We start from the raw sequence: 13,322 nt of genomic DNA on the forward strand, positions 1-13,322 counted from the left end.
TATAGATAGAGCGACTGTTTAACTTTGTAAACCTTCATTATTGGACGACATCAGTATTGAAAAACTAAATAATTAAATACTTCATACAAATCTTCCTTCTTTCCACAGTTTATCGATGATCATCGTACAAAAATGTATTTTATTAAGAATTCATTTCAGTCAGCATAATCTTAGCACACACAATAAATCTACAAATAAAATCGATAAAAATAATGCAACGAAATGTATATACGTGGCACGAGGAGTAAATTCTGCGGAAGAATTACACGTAACTTGGAGTGGTATAAGAACTTTATAATCAGACGTAGGTACAATCAATTCGTTTTGACAAGTAGATCTACATTTTCTTACAGCATCAATACAAAGTTTTATTTTCTTATTCTATTTCACGCATTACTCTGTTCCTTATTTCCTTTTTCCAGCAGTAATAAACAATAAGAAATAAATAGTAAGTAAGAAATAATACGATTCATCCATACTGCAAATCAACTTCTCATCTCGTCGTCCGATGCAAATGTGTTAACTAGTTAACCGCGTTTGACGAGTATACACTTCATTTTTTTTCATAACGAGAGATATTTCAAACTGAATTCCACAGTTAATAGGTTAAACGTAATTCTACAACGATTCCGAGTATCCCGCGAAACCGATGCGAGCAAAGAAACGGGCATCAAGAATCCAGCGGTGTCGTTGAAAACTTTTGCGTCGTCCTCCGCCCCCGGTAGAATGCCCGGCGAGATCAGACGACGACTGCGACGACAGTCGAATAGGACAATGCATAGAAGGAGCGGGCGAGGAGCACGAGGAAGAGGACGCCGGATGATCGAGCTGCTGCCACCGTCATCGCTGCGGCGCGTTAAGCCAGTAGGTAGAGCCTAAGTCACCGGCAACAACGAACGTTCAGAGAGCTCAGTGATTACGAGGCTGATTGGCCGCCGCGAGATGAGACGGCGGCGTCCGTCCTGTCGACCGCAGCTCGTGACGGAACAAGCGCGCACAGGGGCTTTTCTTATTTATTCGTACTGTGCCCGTGGCCGCGGCACGGCCCGGCTCTCGCGACTGCAACCGGAATACGGCTGCAACCAAATGCGGAGGGGAGTCGCCTCTTCCCGAGCGAGAAAGGCGACCCGGTGGCGGCGGGTAAGGGAAAAGGGGGGTCGGACGGCCAGGGAAACGGGGAAAGAGAGAGAACAAAAATAGGGGCTTATACCCCCTTAACCGACGTGTATAATTTCATATCTGGCGACCTGGTGCGCTCCGCGCCGTAGGGATAGGCGCCACGCCCACCTGTGTGTGTCGCTCGGCCTGGCGCCCCTCGTGTCTCCTTTCGATTCACCGCCGGCTGGCCGACGCTTCTGCTTATTCCCTGTTTCTCCGTGCTTCCCTCATCCCTTCGAAATGGACAGCCCTTTTACATCTGTGATCCATTTCTCGCCTTTTTTTTTCCCCTTTTTTTCTCCTTCTTGAAATTTTTGACCATCCTTCTATATTTATCATTCGTTTCTTCTCTTTATCTCTTAGATTTTTTTAGATATTTTGATATTTACTCGTTGCATTCGTTTTTCCTTCTTCTTTTGCTTTTCTTCGTTTGATCGTTGCATTGTCGGATTCTTGTGTATTATGGTATATCACTTCGTTTATCCTTCGTGAAACGGATCATCCTTGTATATTTATTATCCGTTTCTCTTCTTTATCCCTCAAGTTTTTTCATGTTTACTTGTTCCATTCCTTTTGCCTTTTTCTCTTTGTATCATTTTCTTCGTTTAATCGCCAAATTGCTGAGTTCTCCTTTATTTTGGTCTATCATCTCATTTGTTGTTTTTTCTTTCCTTCCTCCTACTTGAAACGGATCATTCTTATATATTTATTATCCGCTTTTCCTCTTTATCATTTAGTTGTTTCAGATATTTGTGCTAAAATTCTTTCGTTCTTGGTTTCTTATAAACTTTTTTCATCTTATCACCGAATTGCTACTTTCTTCTATACTTTAATCTACTATCTCATTTGTTATGTCTCCTTTTAATTTGTATTTTCAAAACGAATCATCTTTCTTCATCTACGATCAGTGTCTCGTTTTCATCTCGTAGCTTTTTCGATTATTTTTACATTACTCCCTTGCTCCGTGTATTTTTCTCTTTTCTTTATTCCTTCCGTTTTATCATCAAACTACCATTCTCTCTGTCTTTTGATCCATCGATTCAGCTGAGTTTCTGTCGTTCGTTGTATCTCTTTTCTCCCCTTATTCCATTGAAGCGGACCATCCTCCTTCATCAACGTTCCGTTTCTCGTCTTTATCCCCTAGTTTCTTCTTGCCGTTTCCTTTTCCTTTCCTCTTCTCTTCCTTTTTTTCCTCTTTTTCTCTTCCCTCCTGTTCGTGTTATCGCCAAATTGCTGCTTTCTTCTGCTCCCTGGTCTGTCAACTCGGCCCCATCGTGGGTTCAGGCTTCAGTCCGCTCAATTTCCGCGGCAACGTCAGCGAATCTGTGAAACCGCAACGCGCGACCATCTAACTGCTTTTCGTTTGAGGCCTCGAAGTTAGCCAGTGCGCTCCTATGGGTGTCTCGGCTTTCCGGCTCCGTTCGCCGGCGAACCGCGCGCGGTTCCATTTCACGCGATCCGTGAAACGATGATCCTCGGGTGCAATGATCTTTGCGCTCGAACGTTCTGCCGTGGTTCCGGCTGCTGAATTATTGAATGAAATATACAAGCATTTGTAAGTATGTGACTGTACTTCAGAGAAGGAATTGATGTACTAAAATAAGGAAAAAATAGAAAAATTGAACCGTGGATAATTATCTTGTTAAAGAGGAATGATGAGTATAATCGTTATTTACGTTGAGGAATTTCAGTTTTCTTATATACTTATCTAGAGATTCTTATGTGGTAAATTATTTTTTTACTTTTTATTAGCGTAGGTATTCGTGGTCAACAGATTACCGCGTTGACAAATCGAAGAAAATGTGTAATCAATGAATTATTACACCGTTTAGGACGTCTTGAAATTGTATAATGAATGCAAAACAATATCTACCTTACATCTATGAAAAGAAGAGATGACTGTTTTTTAAATTTTGTTTTGTGTTTTCAAATTTACTGTCCACAGTAGTTGTTCTAATGTAAATTTAAGAAACTTGATTTACTTGGTAGAAGAATTTTATATTTTTCTGTATCATTTTTGTTTATTGCAATACACTTATTGAATTAAAATTTGTGCTTGCACAATTTTCCATACTAACAACTCTGTGTGAATAATAAGTACCAAGTGATAATGTTTGGAAAAAAAGTTTTTCATTTGAACCGTAACTATGTTCCAATTTTTCTTAGTAAATTTAAGGAATGAAAGTTCTGAAAGTTTCATTTCCTCGATCGAGAAAGCGTTGTGAAATAATCTACAATAAGTTTGTGGCTCTATTTACGAAAGGACAATAGATATTTTCTTTGAAGCGTAGGCAATGGTGAAATTACCGTTTAACATAGAACGACAAAGTAGCTTCAGAATGTTCAATTTACAATGAATGTTATTTTATTAATTATTTTCTTACTGTAGAAAAGCACTTTTCCGTTGGTCGTATAAATTACAATACTGGCCTTTAACAGTGCGGAACTTCTTCAACTGGACGGAGAACAAGATGCACGGGAAAGAGAAACATGAACGAGAAGCAAAGGATCTTTACAAGAATCGCCGTGCGGACTGAAAGGTACGGGCCATCTTGTAGTAATAAAAGACGAAAATATCAAGGGAGATAATTAAAAGTATCTTACGAACCTAAGGAAAACGTTTTATGAGCGAACATTTTAAAAAATGTTTCATCTCAAAGCTACCTTACCGGTCACACAAAAACCATAAAAGGAAGTAAGTGAAGGATGAAAAAACTTGAAACGGTACAAACGTTCTCTAACGTTGCCGTAATAATCTATAAGTAATGGAAATAGTAAATAACTGATAAAAGAATTAATTCGTCAATGAAGGTATAAAAAGAAGTAAACAAATTTCTAAAAGGAAAATATTTATCTTAAAGAAGTAAAGATTATGATGCAGGAAACTTTTCTTCAATAATATACATTTCAAAATCAACATTTTCTAATGGAATAAGATTTCTATTACTATTATTATAAAACCAATAGAAAGTAGAATTACGCCTTCAATTGCATTTATAAAAATGAAACAGCTTACATCGCGAGTTTTATTCTATACTTTTTATAGGAAAACACAGAAAACATAGAGAATAGAAACTATGATTACTTCTGTTATTTAAAAGAATCCATAGATCTATTATCGCAAGATATGTTTATAGAGCTTTTATAGTTAACCCAGAAATAATATTCAGAGTTGAATATTTGATTTTTCTTTCAAAATAAAATTATGATAAAACAATTTTGTTCTCCAATTCATATTTATATGAAACGAAAAACTAATCATGAACCAATCAATGAATAATATGAATCAATATTCTTGTTAGGCGGTATAACGTATAAATCAAAAACATACATATCTAATATTCTTTTAAATTATATATTCGTTGCACAAGCTTTTCCGAATTCAGTAAGAAAAGAGCAAGAGGTCTGTTCGTCACGAAAAACAGCGAAAAGTAGATTAACACTCCGATATATGTACAGTTTACGGAATTGTGCCATTCGTCTCGCCACTGATTGCGTCCTCACGTACTGTTCGAATTGCCGAAGAAAATTGCTCGCGGAAGCAAAAAATCCAGACAAGGCTGTAAAACAAGAACGACGAAAAAACAAAGAAATGGATCGAACCGAGCGGATGAAAAGGGGGCGAGTGTACAGCCGCAGCATCGATTGAGCAAGATTTACAAAAGGGAAGACCACAGCATGCATAATGCTACTCTGGTTGCAAATATCGACACGCATCACGGGCAAATTATGCTCGTATTCTTTTATCGAACAGTTATATGTGTAACATTCACTCGATCGCTTCGAGTATTTTGATATAAGGCATAAGAAACGTAATAATAGCTGCATAAGAATACCTTTTTACCTAATTTGGCCACTGAAACCATTTACATTCAGCATGAAACATTATTTGTAACATTGCCACCAGAAATGGAAGCTAAAAATCTTTTTCGCGTGATGCACCCTATATATTTAATGTACACAAAATTATAGTAATGAATTGGATTGTTTAATTACCTATTCGATGATACCCTGTAACTCGTTAAAAATGTATGTCGTTTGTCGACAAACGTACATTTTGCTGCGTTTGGTTTGCATTTAAGAACCTTTTCTTCCAATTTACGATAAGTACGTTGCATCAGCATGGACCATCGTTGTTTTTAGGCTAATGCAGGTATTTGGAATTGAGATCCAACGTGAAAGGACTTCAGATATCAGCGTAGGACCACTCTGATGTTCTACAGAAACCAATATTGTTTGAACACTCGCGGGAGCGCGATCAACGCAGAAAGCAAAGAGTCTGTATCGAAAAACGATTTCAAATAGTTACGCTGCGACGAGAAGGATACCCTTTAAGGGAAATTGGAAGAAAAGTGGATGTTTCGAAATCATGCGTAGAAAACAGCATAAAAGAGTTCGATACTACTGGAATTCGCTCTTTTATAAAAAGTCTGGAAAGCCCAGAAAAATTCCGAGACAGAAGGACCATTTGTTCAAACTTTAGGCAAGAGATTTAGATTGTTTGCAATACTTGCAATAAGACGTATACTTTCTCCATAACGTTGAAAATTCTTCGATATTTTCTAATTTTATTATTAGATTTAATAGTTTACGTAATTTTACGAAATCCGTTCGTTAGATCGTTCCACTTTCCTTATTCATTTTGGTGATTACTTTAATCCAGTATAATCCTGGATAGTTCTTCCACTACTTTAATTAATCGTTGTGCTAGTCTATCTGCTTAACTCTTGAGTGGCGATGCGAGAATACACTTTAACCAAAATTTTTGAACTTTGTTTACCTTTCAACCTCCTTATACCTAAATGAAAAGATTTAATAAAAATATGAACGCATCTTGTAGAAGTACATTTAAAAACATATGCACAAAAATTAGTAAATAACAAACTTGAATGGTTCATGGCACAACTGCCTACAAATAAAAAAATATCCTTCAAATGTCAATTACATATATAATACCAAGTTGGAAAGTATCCTCAGTGAATTAAAAAGGTACATCAGATCTGCAATTACCCTAGCATAACATCAATAACAGGACAAAAAGAAAAATATTACAAAGACCAGAAAATTCTCCAAAACTATTAATCTAATATCTCAATCTCGTTTGAAACACCTCAGCCCAAATCATGTTACGAATGAATTAATTTGTTTCTAAACCATCAATTAATCACCTTACGTACCTTACACCTTCAAAACCGAACAAACAGTATACGCAAATGCCCTGAACATGTGGGAAGCGCATACAGGTGAACATGAGAGGTATGATGGAAAGACAAGCATGTGGTCGCAGCACTGCGATGACGGGACTTTTGCGAAAGGGCAAAGGAAGAGGGATAACGAAGGGCAGGGAGAGTGAAGGGGGAGAAAAACGAAGCGTCCATCGAGTGGTCCGCGGTAGAGAGATACCAGAGCACACACGACGAGGAAGATTATTGTGTAGCGCAAGAGGGTAGGGCATGACCCTGGGCGGCCACGAGGATCGGTACCGCGGCAGCCTCGTCCGCCACCATCCACGTTCGTCTTAGGCCGCTTTCATACGACGATACATGTATGCGATACAGGTCTCTCTCGTGTGAATAAGGCAATTTAGATTTACACTCGATACAGAAGAATATTTTTTCGTCGCCTTTGCAACTTTTTACCCCATTTGTATCATATGACTGCACTTTTACTACGATAACGCTGCGCTACTTCCTTGCCCTTTGATTTTTTTTTAAACTGCGCTTGTTAGTGTTACTTTGCTATTAATACTTTACTAAGAAACAAAGAAAAATTTTTAATACATCTATATCCACCTTCACTTTAAAACGTGAGAAGTATTAATAGCAAAATAGTATTTAATTCGAATCCAAGATAATTGAGTGATATTTTTGTTTGAGAACTGCCTCATGAGTGTGACTCGATATCATGTAGCAAGAGGTTAACGCGTTGATTGTTAAAGAAACACTAATTGAAAGTCTCATAGAGTCGAAATAGTTTTCTTAATGACGCAGAAACTGAAAAGTTAAAATTCTTCGCAGCGATTGTTCTATTGTTCTTATATTTCATGCACCAATCAAAATTCGGTTCGTTCCATACGCCACCAGAAAACTTTATTTTTAAGTGTACGTATTATAATATATGATGTCTGAATTTGAGTGGAGTGGCAGGCAAAATGTTAATTAATGTAGAAGAATATGATGGTAAAATAATAAAAAGTTACAACATTATCAGCTATCGTTCGTCTACATTAGGTCTAGTGTCTTATTTAGTAATACGAAAAGATACATGAAATGAATGTAGCGATACTATTGTAGTAAGTACATACACGCGTTGATGGAGAGTTTTGATTTGCGACAGCACAGAGAGAAGAGATGTACTTCGTTGTGTATTTTGCTTATGATATTGAAGTGACCTTACTGCTAAAAAAAAAGAAGCACAATCTTAACGTCATTATAAACTTTTGTTACGTACTTAATAATATATTACATTCAAAATCCTGTAATAACAGCGATATACTAAAAGTCCCACAACACTGCAGGATTGGCATTCAATGTGTTCATTACTCTAAAGTCGTCGTCTAAACGCTTCCATTGAATTACACGCATATATAACACGATGAATGCTATGAGGGTTATCGGTGACCCCCGATCAAATTGAATTACTATAAGTCAGTCAATTAAACGATGATTATTTGCAACCATTTTTATCTTATAAATAATATTATCTAGTGCAGTGACATTCGGCAAGCTAAACGTGCAATAATAATAAAACGATTCAATGGAATAGTTTGATATTATATTTTTTTCATTTTGTGCATTTTGCTGCGTGAAATCATACAGCATTCAACGTGTTAATACCCATCATGCTAGTATCATGATCGTCATCATACGTGTATCGTCGTGTGAAAGCGACCTTACACACGTGGAACGCACACGTTCCCGGGGTCCCGAGCATCGATCCGCGAAAGCGACGTGCACTCAAAGAACAGAGCGTATAACCCGAGCCCTCGTGAGAGCGAGGAAACACAATGTACCGTCACGGACTTCTTAATCGTACTGGATCGACCGCGCTCCCCCGAGCACGGAGTGCTGGCACCACCGTGGATTTAAATTCGAACGGAGCCGGAGAGTTCGGATTTACACGTTACGCTCTGATTCGAATTATTAACCGGTCGACCTTGGTATTTAATCGTGGACTTTGTGGGTCAGGTGGTTAGCTCTGGGTTAGGTTCTTTGCAGCTTCCAACCCTTTACAGACGAAGATTTTTGGAAGCGTTGAAAATCTTTCTGTAGTAGGCTAAATTGTTGACCCGAATCTCAAATGTTAAGAAAGGAAGGAACTGTGTATTGCTTTTTGGTTGTTTGATTGTAATTTCCAATTCTAGATTTAAAGGCTTGACTTCAACATGACTACTGAAGTGTTATACGTGCTATTCTATTAGTTTTCTGAGACTGTTCTATTTCTAAAATATATCACGAAGTAAATATGTAGATACATTTAAGCAAACAGCATAACCATTCATTCAGATCTTGATTCTATTCGATAAAACGATTACAACACAATGGTGATTGTGAACGCATTATTTCCACACAAATCATGTGACAAATTCATTCGATTGCAAAGCAAACTGTTTCTCACTTCATCATCTTCGAGCATTCTCACCCATGTGTCCATCATAGTATACACGAAGGACGGTGTCGATGTTTCGTGCTTCATACCTCTTTCAAAACCCTACAAACAACGGTAGACGAAACAATGTACAACGTCAAAGAAAACATCCGAAGCGTGCAACCTCGCGGTACTCTTCAAAAATCTTCAAATAGTTCCAGTCATGTCAGTAAACCTCGAACCGGACAAGAAAACGAACGTGAACCTACACAAGTCGAACCCGTGGAGCTGGGTCCTCCGACATAGGCGTCATGAGAGCGAGCAAACACAATGCCGTCACGGATTTCTTAATCGCTCTCGATCTATCTGTACCGTAATATCAGCGCCGGCCACCTACACGCGCATCATATATGTATGCATCCTATATGAACACGTATGCACGTGTTGATGTTATATATATACATATCCTCTATGGGCTCTCGTTGTACCTACAGCTTACCCTCTCGTTCCACGGGTCAATGGCTCTGCGCGGCTCGGCTTCGCTCCGCTCTGCTTCGTACCACCTCTCCGTAGTTTTTTTTCTTCCCTCCTGTGGAACCCTTCGCCTCCCACTCCCCCTATCCCTCCATTTTGTCTTCCACCTCCGCGAGAAGCATCGTCCCTTTACCCACATATAAAAGACATTCCAAAAATTCCCGAAAAACGCTTATTACTCGTGAATAGAATAAACAAACCGAGTCGTCACTTTCCGCGATCCAGATAGTCCAGCGTCTTCATTCAATTCGAATAACTTGGATTAGATTGTACCTCCGAATGTACGCCATTGGATTTTTACAAATATTTGTTGAAACTTTTCTTCTCGAATCTTCATTTGCCTTGACTGTAAGTCGCCCAATTAAAAATCAGATAATTAAGATTACATTGTACTAAATGATATCTGTGTAAATTAGCTGAGCTTTATCTTATAACGCATTCATATCTAACTTAATACAATATATGTTGTAAAATGAAATGCTTATTTCAGTTTGCTGTCTATTTATTTTCTTTTTCCGGGTACTTATTGAACGCTTCGCAGTCGCTGCCAAGTATAACGAAATAAATGGAACTTTCAAAGTAGATTTGAATTCTTCGGAATCAGGACCAACCGATGTTGCAAGACCTCGGGCTTAAGGAGATCATATTTGCATCAATTCTTTTGTTCTGTCGTATGAGACCTGTTTACTTTAACGCCTGACCGATTTTACGAGCTCGTTGTATCTTGCCGACGACTGTAGTATTATATGTTGCTTCGGCCGAACTGAAGTTTGTTCGTTCGTCCGTTCGTTCGTGTTACTCCTGGCGAGAGCACCCTGCCGTTTCGGAGACTTCAATGCGCGACAGCTCCTCTTTTCTCGACCCTGCTCCTCTGTCTCGCTCTCGCTCGCTCTTCCATGCCACTGACTCGCTCCCACTCGTTGCATCGATCCCCACCAACCAGCATCTCGCCTACTCTCTTTCGCTCGGATCGCTGGCTCCCTCCCTCTTCATGCGGCAGCGTGGTTCACGACAACAGGTATTTTCGCGCGGCGAGTTTTCCGGATATTCGCAGGGGGCAAACTCGACCGAAATATTGATCGGAATTTCCGATTAAATTTCAGATATAATTTTATATCGCAATTGACGATGACTTTAGTTAGACGTTTAGTTGTTAATCGCAAGTAATCATTATTAGTGAAATTTAGTCGTTAATGACAGGCAACGATTCAGGTCTTTTCGATTTTAACTGTAATTTAGGTAATTTATTAGCGATTAACTATTGCTTATGCATTTATAATATTTTTGTAGTAAAATTAACGTTTATGTGAACATCGATGTTCGCGGGCAGGGGTTGAAACAATTTGTAAGAAAGTAGGGAGATAATATTACCTATTAATATGTTTAAATTAATATTAATAAATGAAAGTATATGTAAAATATATTTTTGCTATTTTACTATTTTTATCTTCATTATTACAATTTCGAACTCTAGTAAATACGCAATTTAACTGCGATTTTAATCGAAATCGACGTAAAAGCTAATAGTCATTGGAAATTAGTTTCAATAATTAATTAAGTCAACCGTCAATTTTTCAGGAAAAAGTTTCATAAATTTTTTGAAATGGTTAGGAGCTGTACTCTTTTACAGCCTAGAATTTTGATTTATTATAATAATTAATCAAATGCAAATTAATGTATTTATAGAGCTTCAAACAAATTCGCAGTATATTGGCATTTGACAGTATTTGTATAATTTTCTTTTACCATTTCTTTATAATTTCGGAGATAATGGTATGTATTAATTAAATACTCGTAATTTACTTTGTCACATGCTAAATAGAAGACTGTGTACGGCTACGGAAATTCACAATTTTATGGAGTGATCTATGAAAGCTGGAAATTAAATAGATATTTATTACACTGATGACTGGTTTCACTAAGTAAATGAGAAAGCTAGGTCTGTATTAAAGATTGTTGAAGTTTTTATCACGTTGCACTTTACTCAGAAATCATGGGCGCCACAAAGGCGTATAATCTGCTAATTAATAAGATTTAATTTAATTAACGACTGTGAGGAGATTGTTAAGGAAAATATTTCCACCCAGTAACTTGTTGCATTTTCAGTTATCAAATGGAAGAAATATTCAGTACAGAAATGCTTATTTTGCTGAAAATATAACATCCTCGAGGGTAAACATTACTACCGTACAAAAAATATTTGCTAAAAGAAGAAATTAAAGAAATATTTGTAAACTTTTGATAATATTACCTTTTTAAAAATTCAAATTTCTTTCATTAGATGACTGTGTAAAACGAATTCTGCGAAGTTGTTTTAAACAGGATATTAATTTACTTTAAGTTTTAATATGTACATCACATTGTTATGTTTCTAATATTATATCACATAATTGAACATACTCTTGGTAAATTGAAGAGCAATTATGTTCAAGTTCCTGAAATCATTCTTCTTAATCCCTCAATGTATTTTATGGCTACAAGTTAATGACTAATTTGTAGCATTCTGTCCTTCACGATGCTTCCACTGTCAGTATATACTTATGTAAGTATTTACTTCTTTTTATTTCTGTTGCCTCGGGAGTCCAAACGTCAGAAGAATACAATCTTTAATGGTGTACATAAAATCAAGACGTGTCTTTCATTTTTACAATGAAAATACCAATTTTAAGTAATACCGCTTTATGATGATGAAATGACTTTCTTTAGTTCATTCATTGTACACTGATGTGGAACAATTAATCTGTCGTAATTATGAAGATTCGCATAGTTTCATTTTTATTTAATATAAAATGCAATGATGGTGCTTCTTGCTATTCCTCAAGGCAAAAATTATATATTTTGTATAATAATTATTAATTTAAACATATGAATGAAACAAATACATTACATTAGTGCAAAAATTCATCACGAATCGTATATTTTACAAGGTTAAACAAAACTTGGCATGAATATTTGATTTACACCAATACGTTTATTCTTCACAACAATTCTTGAAATATTTAAACTTGAAGAGGACATAGAAGATACGAAAGAAATACTATGAAAAGTCATAAAGTAAATAAAAATACGTCTTTGCCGTTTTGTGCAAGTTACCATAAAAGGTTCTCCGTGGATAATCGGAAAAAATTATACCGCAACAAGATGACATTTATTTATCCGAAGTTATGTTACGAATGCAACTATGAAATGTTGCACCGTGAGCAGTGAACTTCGACAGATTGAAGCTCGAACAATATTGCGTCCGCGTTCGGAGCATAGACTTCTTTGAAATGAGTAACAAGCTGTATACGGTGTGGCTTGCAAAAACGTAATTGGCAGGAACTGAAGCTGTGATTATTTGAGTAGAATTTCACGGAATGGAGCTAAATGGGTTTGGGGAACAAACAATTTGCGCTGGCCAGCACCAGCTGATTGCTCATAAAGTCGTGTAAGTACAAAGTATCGGTGGATGTTTGTTCTTTGCTGGACCGATGCAATCATCGTCCTTCACTCTTGATTCTTTCCTGGCTGGTTCTTCGATCTTGAGAAGTTACATTTCTGAAAATCATGTTGAAAATACAATTCTCTCTGATTTCTACATTCAAAACTTGTTGCAAATATTCTCCATAGTTGCGAACAATCGAATAATAGTTGTATTATTATAAAGATTTTATTGTGATACCAATATAGTCTTTAAAATAGTACATAATAACGATATTAAATATACAAATTATATAACAATAATGAATAACAAATTATAATAATATTCCAAATAATAACAATAATTAAACATGCACTAAAATGCATTCTTGCATACCTAAAATTTTCTGCAGACCATATTCACTTTATGAATAAGTATAAAAAAAGACATTGTATCGGCTATCACATCGAATCAAGCAAAACGCAGATTGGCTTCCTTTTACGAAACAAGGGGCGCTCAACAATGTATAATAAGCATCGAATAAAATTATTGATCCTAATTAATATAGCTTAAATGTATTCGTCCGTAATTTACAAAAGAATAAACAATTATCCTCCTTTATACTGTCCCCGGTATCCATGTC

This window comes from Nomia melanderi, chromosome 6 (genome assembly GCF_051020985.1).
Source record: "Nomia melanderi isolate GNS246 chromosome 6, iyNomMela1, whole genome shotgun sequence".
Lineage (NCBI taxonomy): Eukaryota > Metazoa > Arthropoda > Insecta > Hymenoptera > Halictidae > Nomia > Nomia melanderi.